General features: G+C 38.1%; 1 protein-coding gene across 1 annotated transcript in view; it reads left to right on the plus strand.

The window, feature by feature from the left end:
• LOC135225750 (putative leucine-rich repeat-containing protein DDB_G0290503) overlaps positions 1 to 18,342 on the plus strand; it is a 562,436-nt gene that overhangs the window by 534,206 nt on the left and 9,888 nt on the right. The gene's annotated exons all lie outside the window — the stretch shown is intronic.

Below are 18,342 nucleotides of genomic sequence, written 5' to 3' on the forward strand. Positions count from 1 at the left end.
TAAAAATAGTTTCAGTAACTACTACGTACATGTATTTTCATTTTTGTACGTCTACTAACATTACCCATAATTCATGGGATGCCATTTTCTTTTTCCCTCAGAGTAAAAGAAGTTTTCTTTGCGTCACTGAGTGAACTTCATAAGTGTGTTATAACGAAGGTGCACAATTTAACGAAATAAAGGAAACGTATGCATATATGTAATGTTTGTAGAGGGTGAAGGTAAAATGCAATCATTTCAAAATCAAATACTAGTGTGAGGGCTAACTATGAATGAGAGAGAGAAATACATACGTCATATGAGCGAGGTAAAACTCTGGAGGGGTGTCATCTCTTAAAAAGTACGAATGGATCACATCTTCTGAAAGTACATTAACTGTATGTGCTTGAATCACATAACATAGTACATACAGATTGTACCAGCACTTTTCTCCGAAGTTAAGATAGTAATTTTCAATGAACAACAACTCTGCTTAGTTGCTGATATTTAACTAGTTGATCATGAAGGCCTTATATAGTGACAAACACTGAGAATTGCGTACTGCCTTTGTATATATTTAAAAAAATAATATATTTAAAAAAATATAAGTAGCATACACAGAATCTCCATACAGATTTTACACTTCAAAGCATGAAAACTTATACTAATTGTGGTATGCTAGTAAGTACTTCAGAAATTAAAGTTTCTGAAAGGATATCATCTTCGAAAAGTGCATAACTTTGTGAATGGGTATTGCATCTTGTAGTGCATATATGCACTAACTGTAGGTGCTGTAATTACAATTGTATCATATTTATGTTCAGTAGTACCTCGAGATACGAAATTAATCCATTCCGAGTACATTAACTGTATGTGCTTGAATCACATAACATAGTACATACAGATTGTACCAGCACTTTTCTCCGAAGTTAAGATAGTAATTTTCAATGAACAACAACTCTGTTATGTCTGATATTTACTAGTTGATCATGAAGGCCTTATATAGTGACAAACACTGAGAATTGCGTACTGCCTTTGTATATATTTAAAAAAATAATATATTTAAAAAAATATAAGTAGCATACACAGAATCTCCATACAGATTTTACACTTCAAAGCATGAAAACTTATACTAATTGTGGTATGCTAGTAAGTACTTCAGAAATTAAAGTTTCTGAAAGGATATCATCTTCAAAAAGTGCATAACTTTGTGAATGGGTATTGCATCTTGTAGTGCATATATGCACTAACTGTAGGTGCTGTAATTACAATTGTATCATATTTATGTACAGTAGTACCTCAGGATACGAAATTAATCCATTCCAAGGCGCCCTTCGTATCATGAGGTTTTCGTATCTTGGACCACATTTTACATGTAAAATGGCTAATCCGTTCCAAGCCCTCAAAAACACCCCAGTAAATTTCATAATAAAGCTAAATCGACCTATAAACAATGAAATACTACAACAAATTGGACCATTCAATACCTAACTTAATAACATAATGCAAATTAACCTATAAATAAAGTGTATTAATGTACATGGTATACAAGAAATACTGTATGTAAAATGTGGAAGCTTACCTTTCGAGTGAGGCTATCTCAGAAAGTGGCGGCAGAGGAGGAGGAGGACAAACAGCAGATACGCACATACGTACGTACACTTAACTTTACGAAACAAAAAAATGTAAGGAAAACTAAACTCAAATTTACGAAACACATTAACAAAACTAACACTTAACTTTACAAAAAACTAAAATAAGAAATTTAATTAATTAATTAATTTATTTATTTATTTTTTGTTATACAGAATTTCAACTTCATCACCACTTTCAACTTTGTTTTTTTATCACTTGGTTCTTCCTTTTTGCTTACAACTTTGTTTTTTTTATCACTTGGTTCTTCCTTTTTGCTTACTCCTGCTAATGCTAAAGGCCTCTGTAACGATCTCCTATGAGTTAGTCTAGGAGTAGGAGAGGAGTCCTTACACAAACACCCAGTCACTTTATATCAAACCAGAATATTAAGAATGTAAATTAAATATAAAAGAAATGCTAGATATATATATGTAATTACACAAATAACACAAGTTACTAATAAATAACGGCAGTACAAATCATACAAATGAAATAAGAAGAACTTACGAATACTTAACAATTGTAAATAATTACTTCACAAACACTCTTCAAGTATATAAAGCAAACTAAATGTAGTTACCACCACAGATCAGCTGGAGAGGGGTTAAAGGTCCCGTAGTCTGAAAGCCAATGACATATGCTCTATAAAGCCAAGGAGGTTAACAGAAAACGAGACTCGGCAAGGAGTCTCAAGACTGAAGGGACAGGTGGTAGCATACTTAGTGATTATCGAGTACAGAAACAATTATTCCCTGGACATATGATTAATGCAAATCATATTCTACAAAATATAAACATAATCGTAACAGCTCCCCCGTGCTAAAAGGCAGCTGAGAGGTTTCACGACTATCATCCATTTATGATGGATGGGAGGGATGCTTTAAGATGCCTAAATGCGAGACAATGCATCTGCTACTTTATTTTCTGCTCCAGGAATATGCTTCACTTTCACGTTGAATTCCTGGATAATGAAAGACCACCGGAGCAGTTTCTTAGTTATGTAGCTTGGCCCTTTCAAGGAAGGCCAGTGGCAGGTCTGATAAGTGTCACAGGAGTATTTCCATACAGATATACGCCAAAATGTAGAAGTGCAGCTACAACACCATAGAGCTCTTGCTCTACAGTAGACCAACGCTGCTGAGTTGGGGAGAACTTCCTGGAAAAGTATGATACAGGAAGCAATGGGGATTCGTCAGATGGCTTTTCATCCTTTGACTGCAGAGGCACAGCACCAATACCTGTGTTGCAAGCATCAACCTGCAGATAAAAAGGCTTGTACACATTTGGGCATTTTAGGATTGGATGAGAGGTTAACATTAGTTTCAACTGATTAAAAGAGTTCTGGCATTCTGGTGACCAGATGAAATTTGCTTTAGCTGATGTAAGTTCATAGAGAGGTTTTGCAACAAAAGCAAAATTTTTACAAAATTTACTGTAATAAGCAGACATCCCAAGGAAAGTCTGTACTTGCTTACGGTTAGATGGAACCGGGTATTCTAAACTATCTTTAGGTACAACAGAACCACTACCAATTACATGACCTAAATAGTTAACTTTGGCATTGCCAGAACAAGATTTCGAAAGATTAATGGTCAGATTGTTTGAGTGAAGTTTGTGGAACAATACTTCCAATGTTTCAAAATGTTTTTCCCAGCTGCTTGTTGCAACAACCAAGTCGTCCAAGTAGGCATATACATCTTCAAGATCTTTGATCAACTCATTCATCACATGCTGCAAGGTTGCAGGTGCATTACACATGCCAAAGGGAAGAACGTTATACTGAAACAAACCAAAAGGAGTAATGAATGCACTGATATCTCTAGCATTTTCAGTTAACTGAATCTGATAATATCCCTTTAAGAGGTCTACGGCGCTTGGCTATGTGCCAAAAATTTTATAATCTAATCTAATCTTTAAGAGGTCTATTTGAGTTAAATAATTGCAATTTCCTATATTGTCTTAAGATTTCTTGTATTCTAGGAAGTGGTTAAGAGTCCTTCTCTGTAACACTATTCACTCTATTATAATCTGTGCACATCCTTACTTTCCCATTAGGTTTGACAACTAAAATGCAAGGCGAAGCCCAAGGTGAGCAACTAGTGGAAGCTAATCCATTGTTTAATAAATATTCAACTTAACTTTTCATTAACTGTAGTTTTTCACCCACAATATGATAGTACTGTTGTCGAATAGGAAAGGTATTAGGGAGAAGCTTTATATCATGTAAAACAATATTACAGTTACCAGGAATATCTGAAAACACACTTTCATATTTACGTAACAGGCTCTGTAATTGTGTTCTGTGCTCACAAGTCACGCATTCAAAATACTTATATAAGGATGCAAGAATATCAGAGTTGGAAAAATCTGTCCATGAAGTATTCATGTCTAAGTGGCTATCTTTTTCATCGTAGTCTTCAGTACTTCCTCCACAAGGTTGCACACTTACTTCACAGGGTTGCACACTGCTATCAACTAACACTGAAGAAATCTTATGGTAAGGTTTAATTAGGTTGACATGAACTAGCTGGGTAGATTTCTTCCTGTCAGGAGTAGAGACAACATAATTAAGTTTATTTATCACTTTTGATACCTTATATGGTCCAGAGAACTTATGTTTTAATGGAGATCCTGGAATTGGAAAATATACTAAAACATTGTCACCAACTGTAAACTTTCGCACCTTAGCTTTTTTGTTATAATTTTCATTCATTTTCTCTTGTGAAACTTTCAGATTATTGAAGGCAGATTTATGAATTTTGTCAAATTTGTCTTTCATGTTTTGCAAATACTTAGAAACTGTTACAGGAATGACTACTTCAACCTCACCAGTTAAATTTTCTTTAACAACTCTTAGCATATCTCTAGCTTTTCTACCAAAAAGCATTTCAAACGGAGAAACTCCAAGGGATTCGTTTGGAACACTGCGTATCACAAACATCAAGAGATCCAGGGTTTCATCCCAGTCTCTTGCAGATTCCAAGGCATATTTTCCAAGAAAGCTTTTCAATGTCTGATGTGCCCTTTCCACACACCCTGAGACTGTGGATAATAAGCTGAAGAAAATGATTGTTTAATATGCAGCTCTTTCTTTCAAGACAGATTGGAAAACCTCACTTTTGAAATTTGTTCCCCTATCACATTGAAATTCTTTAGGAAAACCTAAGACAGTAAACACTTTAATGAGACTTTCTACAATCTTTTTGGCAGCTATATTAGGTAAAGGAATGGCAATTGGAAATCTTGTGGTAGGACACATTACAGTCAGCAGATACTGATTACCTTTACGAGTTTGGGGCAAAGGACCCACACAATCTATAACAACTTTACTGAATGGTTCATGTGGAATGGCAATAGTTTTTAATGGTGCAGGTGGTATCACCTCGTTGGGCTTTCCCGCTATCTGGCAGATATGACAACACTGTACAAAGCTTTTTACATCATTTTTCACTCCTGGCCAGTAGAAATTAAAAGATAATCTCTGATAAGTTTTACTTACCCCTAAATGAGAATCGGCACAATGAGCAATTTCAAGAATCCTACTTCTTAGTGAAAATGGAACTAGAACCTGCTCACAGTCTGCCCAAGATTCTTTCGCCGACAATTAAGAAGGTCGAAACAAGCGCATCAGTATTCCCTTCTTGATGTAGTAGCAAGGAACTTTGTCAATATCTGATTTCTGAACAGCCTTTTCATATAAATTACTCAAACTACCGTCTTCCTGCTGTAATTTAACAAAATTATCTTTAGAAAGGTTTAACAGATCAGGTAAGTTTGAATGATTAATAGAAACATTAGGTACATTCTTAGGTTGCTCATCAGTAGATTTCTTTGAGCGAGTTACTACACAAATTGAATCCTTAGGCTTAGTACCTTGTGACTCTTGTTTATCACATTTGCTCTCAAGATCATAAATCATCAAATTGCACATTACTTTACTACCAGCTAAATCATTACCGAGGACAAGATCTACATTAACAGGAAATTCATTATTAGTGACAGCAACTGTTAGTTTCATTAACATACGGGCAATCAAGATTTACTTCAGCAAGTGGCAATACTTTACGACTTGAAAAGTCTGAAACAACTACATGTTCATTAGTAAATTTAAATCAGGAACAAGACTCTTATGTATTATGGACTGAGCAGCCCCTGTATCTCTTAGTATAGATGCTTTCTTTGAATTGAGAAGGCCATGGCAAACAAATTCTTTGAAATAATCTATCTGATCAACAGCACAATGCAAACTAGTTTTCTTAACCACTGACTGGGATACCTTACTAGACTTATTGGCCACTTTGCAACCTGGTTTTGTACAATTCTTTATTGTGTGGCCAGGCTGCTTACAATAAGCACAAGAGCTAATACCAGTTGCACCATCACCATCATATTTCTTTAAAGTATCTTTATCAGGAATTTTAGGCTTACTCTTATGAATTAAGCTATGGTTATCAGCAAGATTTCCAGCTTTCATTAGATCTTTGACCCCTCTCTCGGCTATATACATCGAAATAGGTGGTGGTAATCTCCGATGGAATTCTTCCAAGACTATTAGATTAACTAATTCATTGAAGGTAGCGACTTTTTCACTTGCAAGCCATTTTTTAAATAACCTAAGTTTTTGCTTTTGATTAGCAAATTCTAGTCTTAGTAGCATTCCGAAACAATTGTCTACCCTCGCTGGTGATAGGATAAGCGTCTAGAATATTCTGCTTTATAACCTTGTAACCTTCACCAATTAAATTTGATACAACTTTAATTGTTTTGCCACGTAATTGGGGTTTAATTAACCATAACCACTGATCTGCAGGCCATTCTAGATTAGCAGCAATATCTTCAAAAGCTATGAAAAAACTTTCGTCTTTCTCATCAAAAAAAGGCACAAGCTTTCTTGCTCTAGACAAGTCAAAATGAATGGGCTGAGAACTAGAAATATCAAACTCTTTACGGTGCTTTTCTAAAGCTATTTTAGCCTTTTCCTCTTCCAACCTCTTATTCAACTCTGCCTCTTTAATCTAATATGCACCAAAAATTTTATAATCTAATCTAATCTCTTTAATCTTATATTCCAAGTCCAAAAGCTTCTGCTTTTCCTCTAACCTCTTCCGAGAAAGATAATCGTCTTGTTCTTTGCTAACTTCCCTTAATCTTAACTGTATTCTAGCTAGCTCTAATTCTTTATCTACTTTACTATGCTTTGACCTCAAGTTGATTACCTGTTCTTCAGTAAAAACATCCTCATCAATATAGTAATCCAAAATAGTCTAGAATTTGACTTTTAAGCTGACTAGCAAGGGACAGCAAGTCCACCTTCTTAGCTTGAGAAAGAAAAAGTTTACCGGCAGGGTTTGCTACAAATTCTGATACATCTAAAGGCATTTTGGAGATTATTACTCTAACGATACAAAATATCAGGAGTTAAGTCATTAAAATGCAAAAGCACGAACTAGTGCCAGGGTATACAAGCAATAGTTATGAGTAGTAAAGGAAATTGAACATATCAAAGTTGGTCGAAGTCTAATCAGTGAAAAATTTGTCAATGACACTGAAAATCACTAAGACTAATAGGCAACATCGAAAATTATTCTGACGAAAATTACATTTAGATACGTACGTTTAACAAAATTTTAAATAAAATTTGCATATACAGGCGGTCCCCGGGTTACGACGGCTCCGGCTTACGACTTTCCAAGGTTACGCCGCTTTTTTTAAAATATTCATTGAAAAATCCCCCTGGGTTACGATGCTGACGCTCCGAGTTAACGACGCTTTTAAAAAACGCATACTATGATGAGAATCCTTTATACTTTAGCACAGTATATTAATAAAAATAAGTTTTTGGTTAGATTACAACAAAAATTTTGAGGTTATGATGATTTTCGACACTTTTTGTCGTATTTTTTAAATTTTTTTAGTGACGCCTCATATGCAGAACTAGTTTCCGAGCAAATGAATGCACTAGCTTGGGATGCGCAGTTTATAACAGTCCAAAAGCGCAAATAATGAAAAAATCATTGCTTGTTTCCAGTATACATAATTAACAAAACTAAGTTTCTGGTTAGATTACAACGCAAATTCCAAGGTTACGACGGTTTTTTATGCTTTTTAATGATATCCCATACGCAGAACTAGTTTCTGAGCGGAGGGCGCATAAATTAATTTACGCTATTAAACCGTATGGTAACCATAGTCAAGGATAAGGAACGCATTCTCAAACAGTATACATATCTTTTAATACAAAACAGCAAAATATCATTGAAACATTATTTCACTTAAAGAATCCATTTATACTCTACTTAGACTTGGATATAAAAACCATAGTTTCTCTCTCTCTCTCTCTCTTTGTATTTTCTGACGAAAATAATCACTAATTAGTGTATTTTGATGTTTATTTTCATGACTAAATACATTTTTATAATACAAAAATGATTTACTAATTTTCAAATATTAATTTTGATTAATACTGTATTAGTAAGTTTAATAAGTTGTAATGATATCACATAATAAAAATAATAATTTCTCTCTCTCTCTCTCTCTCTCTCTCTCTCTCTCTCTCTCTCTCTCTCTCTCTCTCTCCTACAAAGATGTGTGTTTTTTGTGTGATAAATAAATGATTTACTATTTTCAAATATTAATATTAATTTATACAGCAATAACATCAATTCATTAAAGAGAATACCATAGTGAATTAGTAAGATTTTAGCTTATATATTTAAAAAATTATGGAAGAATGAAGGAAATCCCAGTCTTCTTTCAGTAACCTTTCTCTAACTCCAGGTACTAAAACTGTCAGATATATCAAGTTCTGTGACAGCCAAGGGGGGGTGGAGCTGCTGTGTTGCAATCAAGTGCTCATAAAATTTCCCCCCCCCCCTCTCTCTCTCTCTCTCTCTCTCCTCTCCTCTCTCTCTCCCCCACATCTCTCATCTCTCTCTCGCGTATTTACTGAGACTCGAGATTTTTTATGTACTTGTACTATTTGTTTTTAATACTTTCAAATAATAATAATAACTGTAATTACAAAATTCATACATGATAGTATTTTAAAGAAATACAATACTAATCTATCCATGTCACTTTTAATTAAGGTTATCTCTCTCTCTCTCTTTTGCCACACAAGATAATAATGTGTCATAGTGGTATCTCCCTCCCTCACTTTCGCTGGAAGCGTTATAAGTATTTTTTGAGAGAACAGAGAGAGATAAACTCTCTCTCTCTCTCTCTCTCTCTCTCTCTCTCTCTCTCTCTCTCTCTCTCTCTCTCTCTCACCCTACCTCATAACTCCAGTGACACTCGGAGCTGGGAAAGTAACAATGCCATACAATGGTCAATGAATTTAATGGTTTTATGTAATCTCTCTCTCTCTCTCTCTCTCTTGTATTTTAATGAAAATATACAGTAATTTGTGAATACACAGTGTTGCACATGAAAAAAGTAAATTAGTATAATTTTAGAGATACGTCCCTAAGAAAAATTGCAAATTAGTGAAATTTTCCCTGTGTACATGTTTTCAAGAACGTCGTTCCGGCTTACGACGATTTTCGGGTTACGACGCGTCTTGAGAATGAAACCCCCGTCGTAACCCGGGGATTGCCTGTATGAGTATGAATGAAGCATAAAGACGAAACAGTCGTAAGAACAAATTTCAGATGCTTCGAAACCATAGTCATGTGAAGACTAACTGTTTGTACGGGAACAAACCGCTAGTCCAGACTAAACTACTTTAACGATAGTGACATGGCTTAGGTCACTACAACAAAAGATAGCTTGATATTTTCCCTAATAACAGTCAAACAAGGAGCAAGGAACTACACGAAGTGCCCTTTTAACTCTAAACTCGTCAATACTATTGGGAGCAAGGTATTGCTAAGACACCAACACGGCATAAATGACTGAGAACTTAATCTACTGAAGGGATTAGCAGTAAGATGAACACTTTAGGGAAGCTACACTGACTTAAACTTCAACTGAAAATTATGGCAGTAGTTAATAATTGACAATACATTTAGTTTAAAAAAACCTATTTGAAAAATAATCAACAGATTACGAAAAACATTATCCTGATATTTGATACCGAAAAAGCAGTTTATTCTACATACAGACGTGTGTGTGAAGTTACCATGATAAACACTTTCCGAATAAAACTAATAGTTATTGAAAGCAGCAACTTGTGATCCCGGTCAGGCCCCCAAAATGTAACGATCTCCTATGAGTTAGTCTAGGAGTAGGAGAGGAGTCATTACACAAACACCCACAGTCACTTTATATCAAACCAGAATATCAAGGAACGTAAATTAAATATAAAAGAAATGTTAGATATATATATATATATAATTACACAAATAACACAAGTTACTAATAAATAACGGCAGTACAAATCATACAAATGAAATAAGAAGAACTTACGAATACTTAACAATTGTAAATAATTACTTCACAAACACTCTTCAAGTATGTAAAACAAACTAAATGTAGTTACCACCACAGATTAGCTGTAGAGGTTAAAGGTCCTGTAGTCTGAAAGCCAATCATATGCTCTTATAAAGCCAAGGAGGTTAACAGAAAACGAGACTCGGCAAGGAGTCTCAAGACTGAAGGGACAGGTGGTAGCATACTTAATGATTATCGAGTACAGAAACAATTATTCCCCGGACATATGATTAATGCAAATCATTTTTTACAAAATATAAACATAATCGTAACACCTCTTTAAAAAATAACGATCCAAGGAAGATTGCTTCTGCCTACTTTTCACAATGTTCCTGAAACGACTCGGGCAAACGTCATCGAACTGCGTAAGCATACGACCTGTGAGAGCCTTTTCGGGGTTTTTTTTTTTTTTTTCCTCCTATAAACGATTACACTATGAAAAGGGGCTAGAACATCCTTAATTTCTGCCGTTGTCATAGGGTCCTCCTCCTCTTCCTCGCCGCTGCTAGAGAACTCCTCTTGAACAACGTTATGTTGTCGTCGTCCTCGTCGATGACCAGCCCCATAGACTTGCGGAGTGCAACGATGTCTTCAAGATCTGGTTGGGAAACCGTTTCGGGATCGTCAACTGTTCCTGAATCTGCAGCACCAGCTTCACCCACGTCGAAGTCTCGGGCGGATACGGCATCAGGCCAGAGTTTCCTCCATGAGGAATTCAAGGTTCGCCTCGAAACCTGCCAAGCCATGGACGATGAGTCGGATGCAAATGACGATGTTGAAATGCTCCTTCCAAAATTCACGCAAGGTGAGGTTTGTGGTATCGGTGATGTCAAAACATCTCTTGAAAAGATGTTTCGTGTACAGTTTCTTAAAGTTCGATATCACTTGCTGGTCCATGGGCTGGAGGAGAGGGGTGGTGTTGGGCGAAAGAAAAAGAATCTTGACGAAGGAATACTCTGCTAGGATGTCTTCCTCGAGGCCAGGAGGGTGGGGAGGGGCATTGTCCAACACCAGCAGACATTTCAGGGGGAGGCGCTTCTCTTCCAAAAATTTCTTCACTGTCGGACCGAAACACAGATTAACCACTCGGTGAACAAAAGCCTCGTTACCCAGGCTTTTGCATTAGCCCTCCACATCACTGGAAGCTTCTCCTTAAGCACTTTGTGGGCCTTGAAGGCTCGAGGAGTCTCGGAATGATAGACAAGTAGGGCTTTCACCTTGCAATCCCCACTGGCATTTGAACAAAGTGCAAGCGTAAGCCTGTCTTTCATAGGCTTATGCCCGGGTAGCTTCTTCTCTTCCTGCGTGATGTACGTCTGACGAGGCATTTTTTTCCAAAAAAGGCAGTCTCATCACAGTTGAAGACTTGCTGAGAACTGTAGACTTCCTTGGTCATCATCTCGTCGAACGTCTTTTTAAATGCTTCGGCCGCTTTCGTGTCCGAGCTGGCAGCCTCCCCATGCCGCACCACCGAATGGATACCAGTCCGTTAACGAAATTTCTTGAACCATCCATGTGAAGCCTTGAAGTCTGGGGTTTGTGTTGACGTCCCTTCCCCTCCGTCGTCTTCCGCCTGGGCAATCAAATCGCCGAAAATATTTCTGGCCTTGTGGGAGATTGCAGTCTCCGTTATCGTATCGCCAGCGATTTCTTTGTCTTTTATCCAGACTAGAAGCAGCCGTTCCATCTCGTCATGCACGTGGGTCCTTTTGCTGGACAAAATAGTGATGCCCTTGGAAGGTGTAGCTGCATTGATGACAGCCTTCTGTTTAAGGGTGGTGCCTATTGTCGGCGGATTTCGGCTGTATTCCTAGGCAATCACATTCAATCGCATACCAGCTTCGTACTTCTTGATAATCTCCATCTTTGTCTCCAAAGAGAGCATTGGCTTATTTCCGTGAATTTCAACTTCTTGGGACCCATGACTACGTTATCTTGTACATAATTTACGTGTAAGTAGAATAAAGTTTTTGCACAACACAATCAAGTACGTATAGTGCAACGAAATCGTTAGACCAAATGAATACCGCGTGCGTATGATAACGATGCTGGTACCGAGTGGCCGAGGCACGCCACCAAATACATAGATGCATGATGGGAGGGATGCTGACCAATAGGAGAGAAGGATCTCAGGGCAGTGACTAGCATCAGGAACCAATGAGAGAGCAGGGGGATGATGGTGAGTCTACTAAGTTGGCGGCGCGCGAGTTTCAAAATTGTTATTGGTGGTTCGGGCGAATCTCGGACTTTACAGAAACCTTTTGTATCTTGAAAACTTTTCATATGTAGAGCCGTTAAATTTTTTGTATTGGCTTTTGTATCTCGAGTTTTTCGCAAGTTGAGCCTTTCGTATCTCGAGGTACCACTGTATATACAAAATTAAAATAATAAATTTTTAATAAAGATTTTATACACAAAGGCTTTAAAACTTAAGAATTTACATAATAAATTAAACATAAACACTTTAGCAGGGTTTTGCAGTGTTTCTGGAGGATTCGCAAAAACTTGCACAATTGTGAAGAACTTATGTATGATAATTAGTTAGGTTCCAATAAAAAGTTCGTGCTATTGTGAATTAGCACAACTCGAATCGCATAAGTTCAAGGTATTACTGTATTTGTATTTGACATGCAAACCTATCAATCAATTACGAAGGGTTTTGCCTCAGAGGAAATATCTTGAGGTTGGTATCAACTTAAGGTTTTGTTAATTTAGCTTTCTCGATACTCACCCTCATTAGACTCGTAGCAGCAGTTCTTAAGAGTGTTGTGATTGGCCTCCAGAGCAATGGAAACATTTTGGTAAGAAGAAAAAATACAAAAGAAAATCTGCTGTCCCTTCATGGGAAGATTATGTAGCTCCAATGGTATCTGATACTGCCATTTCTTCTTGTTCTTTCTGTCCTTCACCAGATTTGCCTCTGGTTGCATCTTCTTCTCAGATAGATTGTGCCAGAGTTGGCCGATCGTGGCCATTTGTTTGGTTGATTGCTGTTCCCCCACAATCCTATACTATAAACAAACAAAAGCACAAGCATATATATTTATATAATTATATATATATATATATATAAAGCGAGGCAGTTGTACTCATGCTTTACCATATTATGGTGTTATTTTAATTTTTTTTAACGTAGTAATATGTGGTTATGTAGTATGGTAGATCATAAAAGAGTTTCAGTCTTTAGAGTAGATCTCGGAGTCCAAAAGTCTGGCCACTCATGGATTGTACCCATTCTCATTTTTCTACAGTAATACTTTGAGATATGAGTATAATTCGTTTCTGGACCGAGCTGGTAAGTCAGTTTACTACATATCTCAATTTTTCCCAAATAAAATAAACTGACAAAAAAAAATTAATCCATTCTGGCCCTCTAAAAACACCCAAATCAGTGATATTAACAATGGAAAATACATGTTTTGAATTGTTATACTGTATAGACATACTGTACCCCCCACACACAAAAATATATAATAAATTATTACTGTGATAAGAAATAAAATGTAGTTTTATTATGAGTTCTCACCTTCGAGACAGGTGATAGCAGCTAATGGTGGTGTGTTTGGAGGAGGAGGGAGGTAGGGGGAGTGAGTTGGACGGTACCATATTTAATACTGTTCCTTACACATAGCATAACACTAAACTTAAAATTACCTTTGAGGACAGACGACAGTGGCTAACGGTGGTGTGTGGAGGAAGGAGGGAGGGAGGGAGGGAGGGGAAGTGAGTTGGACGGTACTGTATTTAATACTGTTCCTTACGCATAGTGTAACGCTCAAACTTAAAATTAACTGAACTGAACTTAGCTTAATTTCTTTTTTAAACTTTTTATTCTTTTTAACTTTTTGTACATTTCTCGATTTGTGTTTATTTACTGTTCTTCACTTGTCTTAGGTCTTTTTGCCTCACTTTCACTTTCTCTTTCTCTTTCCGAATGGCATTTTAAACAAAACCCCATGTAAGGAGCTTTGTTTCTGTCTTCCTTTCAAAATGTTGCAGAAATGAGTCAGGCAAGTGTCATTAAAGAGAGCTCATGTTTCTCAATAATATCATGCTTCATCTCCATTGCCATCATGCATTTTTTCTTCTTATTGCCAACCTTACCACTCCCTTTCTTAGGACCCTTCACTTATTACAGAGAATTTTCACAAATACAGTGAAAATTATGTAAATGCAAATACAACGGGAAATGTGTACAGAAGTCGACTACCACGGGATCTGAACGAATGAAGCAGGCTTAGAGTGGTCCCAAGCGCTCGGCCGTCTAGCATTAGTATCTGTAAACGTGCCTATATCTCAATGCAAAATTTTGCTCATAGGCTGGCTCGTATCTCAGAATGCGTATGTCAAAGTATTACTGTATTGCTTCATCTCTTGATAGTTTGGGGAAGGGTCTGGGAGATCTTGTGATTGATTTAGCTGTTCTGGGGGTTCTCTCTCTCTCTCTCTCTCTCTCTCTCTCTCTCTCTCTCTCTCTCTCTCTCTCTCTCTCTCTCTCTCGTACTGTTGTTTCAGGGATGGATGCGGAAAAGCTGACCAAATGCTGGTCTTCACTAGGTCTTCTAGGGGAGCCCCACAGTGAGGGCCTACTGTCTCATCTCATGTCTTCCTATCTCCCAATGTCTGCTGCCATGTCAGTCTGTGTAGTTATGGTGTTTGTCATTTCTGCTTGTGTTTCAATGTCCGTGACTTCCTCAGCCTACTCCGTACCTTCATGGTCCGTGCCCCTTCCATCGGTTTCTGTTCCTGGACCTTTGCGTCTTTTCTCCCTGACTCCCACGTTCAAGCTTAGGTGAAGAGAGTCAAAGGTGCACTTCTTATGAAAGACGGCTGTTCCAGTATGAAGAAGTCCAAGAAGAGACTGTAGATCTCCGTCTTCTTTGTCATTGTCTCACCTTCTTTGTTGTTTTCTCATTCATCATCATCATCTGTTTGTTTTATTCCATGAAGGTGTTGGAGGAAGAAGGACTTTGTGGCCACTCCGTTTCTCCTTCGTCTTAGGGCAAGGCCAACTGCCTGTCTCCTACAGTTGATTCTATGATCATATCATAGTCTCCAATTTTGTTCCTGGTTCATCTCTAGCTGCACCTCCAGGGTTACATGTATAACCGAGCAAATTAATCATTCAGCACTGGTTAATCAAAACTAAACAAGTGACAACTCTTACCTTTAGTTGCTGGCCGTCTCCCTCTGCAAACGATATCAAGCTAGGCTAATGAATTCTTGTAAATACAAAGATATGCTATTTATTTCCCAAACTGGCTGAACATGATATGGAACAAAGTGGCTAAAAAATGTCACATTAAGAACTAAGTCTGACCTACAAAAAAACTGTAGATTGTCATTCTATTCTCCTGAATACATGCCATTACAGATGACTGTGTGTCTGTCAAGATTCACTGCTGTACATCTACCTTAGTTGCTGATGAGCGTTGCCTAGTTCCTGAATCTTGTTTGGCAACACACTGCAAGAGAAGTCTCTCTCTCTAAGATCCGTAAATCTATGGATCAGGCTCCTCCTTAAGAAGTGGCAGTCATTTTGCCTTCTGCTTGTCTTATTCAAGAAACAAGGGTTAAGACCACAGCCATTTATAAAGCTGACAGGGCGGCCGTAAAGAAATTGACATTACACCCGAGGGAAATTCCTCTCTTAGGACAAGTAGTCTATGTAACAAGAGTCCTTTACTGTCAAGGAACCAACTGTGGCTGTCCTCTCCTTCAATGCATAGTCCATGCTTTGGTTCTAGTGGGCGGGACCACTATTAAGACAATCCCTTCTCATTCATTAGAACTATATATGTATAACCAAAGCGTAGGCCCTGACCATTCTTGTGCTCCTGTAGTGAATAATAATGCATGGGATGCCACTGATTTGGTCAGCAGGCCAGATCAAGAATCTCATTGCCTGGAAGGAGCAGAAGATCCTCTCCCTCATGATGCTGATATCCAAGAACTTACTGCATATGCAGAAGTTGTGAAACTCATTTTTGGGTACAACGAGTTAAGCTGAAGAGATTGGGGCTACCAGTTGAGATTATCTTTTGGCATCTGTGGGGTTGCCATTTTCCAACCATGCTGGCAGTGTCCTTTACCAAGTGAATTCTCTTGTCTTTGGATGAGGACAAGTCGCTTCAATCTAGCAGGTAATTCAAGTTATTCCATCCTTCTCTTCCATAACATAGACGTTAGGTATTACATGACTCCTATGTGTTACATTTGAGGCAGGTGGACCGGACCTGGTTCACCTAGGGCCAGATATAATGCACTGAATGGCCCCTCAGCCCGGCGCTTGGCTGTGCCAAAAATTTTATAATCTAATCTAACCTAGGCCCAGATCTTTCTTTAGACCAAATCCAGGCAGAGGGTGTCTCCTTTCGGTACCATTTCCTCGGTTACAATTTCCTCTTTACACTACTGAAAACACACAGGACAATTGACCTACCCACACAAAGAACAAAAAAACACAAACACATGTACTCGCCCAACTCCAGATACTCCGGCTATGCTCTGCTGTCCGCTGATGGAGGTCGCTGAGACACTAACAACAACAACCAAGAACCACAACCCAACAACCCAGGACCACAACACACAACTCAACAACAACAACAAACAAGGAACACTGCCACAACTCAACAACAACACAACACCCAAGGACCACAACTCAACAACACAGCAAACCAACAAGGAACACAACCACAACTCAACAATACAACAACAAACAAGCAATACAACCACAACAAAAACCAATGCACAAACAACCACCAACACAAAATAACAACAACACAAAAAGGCAACACACACCTACCAACAACACCAAGAAATCACAACAGTTCACTAACAACAACCCTCAACAACTTATAGCCACACCAAGAAACCACAACAGCCTCCAACAACAACCACCCTCAACCACAACAACTCACATATAACTCAACAAAACTCACAAGCACAACAAATCTAACAACACAGGCACAGCAGCTCTAAATCAGTTAACATCAAACTTAACAACGACCAACAACAAATCAACAACACACAACTTAAATGAATTTCAATGCCTTCACTAGGCTGCTGCCAACATTACTGACTATCACCAGCTCTCACCAAAGACTGACTAAAGACCGACTGAAAACACAGAACTTGAACAGCTAACTCCAGCTGCACCAGCAGACAACCCAGAACTCATGCCAATCCAGTTGTTAACTATCCATACAGCAATTACACACTCTCTCTCTCTCTCTCTCTCTCTCTCTCTCTCTCTCTCTCTCTCTCTCTCTCTCTCTCTCTCTCTCTCTCTCACACACACACAGACGTTGTCAAATGGAACTCCATAACTCTATATTGTGATCTTGACTTCAAGGGAGCATGTATTGCCTCTCTCACATGGCATCTTATTAGATATTTGCTCATAAATATACCAAGGGTTTGCTGTTGGTTTTATAATGGTAATTTTGCAAAGAAATATTAGAAAAAAGATATATAATCCCAAAAAGTTACTCCATTTTCGGTCTCTGTAAATTAACGAAAATATCTTACAATAAAGTATAGTACATACTCAGAATCTGTTACTGATTTTAGTTCTTATCTGTTTTGGTATTTTATAAGCTGTAATTATAATTTTAGAAAATAAAATGAAATTATTTATTAGGAAAAATATGTATAACTGTAAAATATGTACAAGGCTCCTCAAGGGGTTGTAAATACTTTTTCAACTTCTCATAAAAGGTAAGGGTAATTTTTTAGAATTTCTTTTACACCATGTGCAATTGCACATCTTCTCCATTGATGTGTTTTTTTCATGAACTGGCAGTCCTCAAAGTTTCCCTAGCCTGGGGTGCTGTATGTTTATTTTTTAGCCTGGCTCTTAAGGGTCAAGTTTTCTAGTCCTTCACATGCCAATGTATCTTCATCTAGATATTAAGCTGCCACTACCCTTCCCCTTAGAGATCTCGAGCCGCAATGGGTCTTCATTGGGGTCATCAGCTTCACCTGCTCCTGTGAGGAAGACAACTCTGCAGCATCCCTTTCAGCCCCCGTCTTACCTGATCCAGGAGAGGAGGCAGAGTCAGGGCTAGGGGGGGTACTCGTCACCACTCACTGCTGCCATTCGGGGGCAATTGCCTGGTGAGCCACTGGTCAACTTGGCAGCACCTCAGAGTGTGACCTTGGTAGTAGATGTTCTATGGGTGGAATATCTACTCCCCTTGAAGTTCCCTCCTCCTCCTCCTCCTCCTCCTCCTCCTCCTCCTCCTCCTCCTCCTCCTCCTCCTCCTCCTCCTCCTCCTCCTCCTCCTCCTCCTCCTC

The sequence above is a fragment of the Macrobrachium nipponense genome, chromosome 13 (assembly GCF_015104395.2).
Source record: "Macrobrachium nipponense isolate FS-2020 chromosome 13, ASM1510439v2, whole genome shotgun sequence".
NCBI classification, from domain to species: Eukaryota; Metazoa; Arthropoda; class Malacostraca; order Decapoda; family Palaemonidae; genus Macrobrachium; species Macrobrachium nipponense.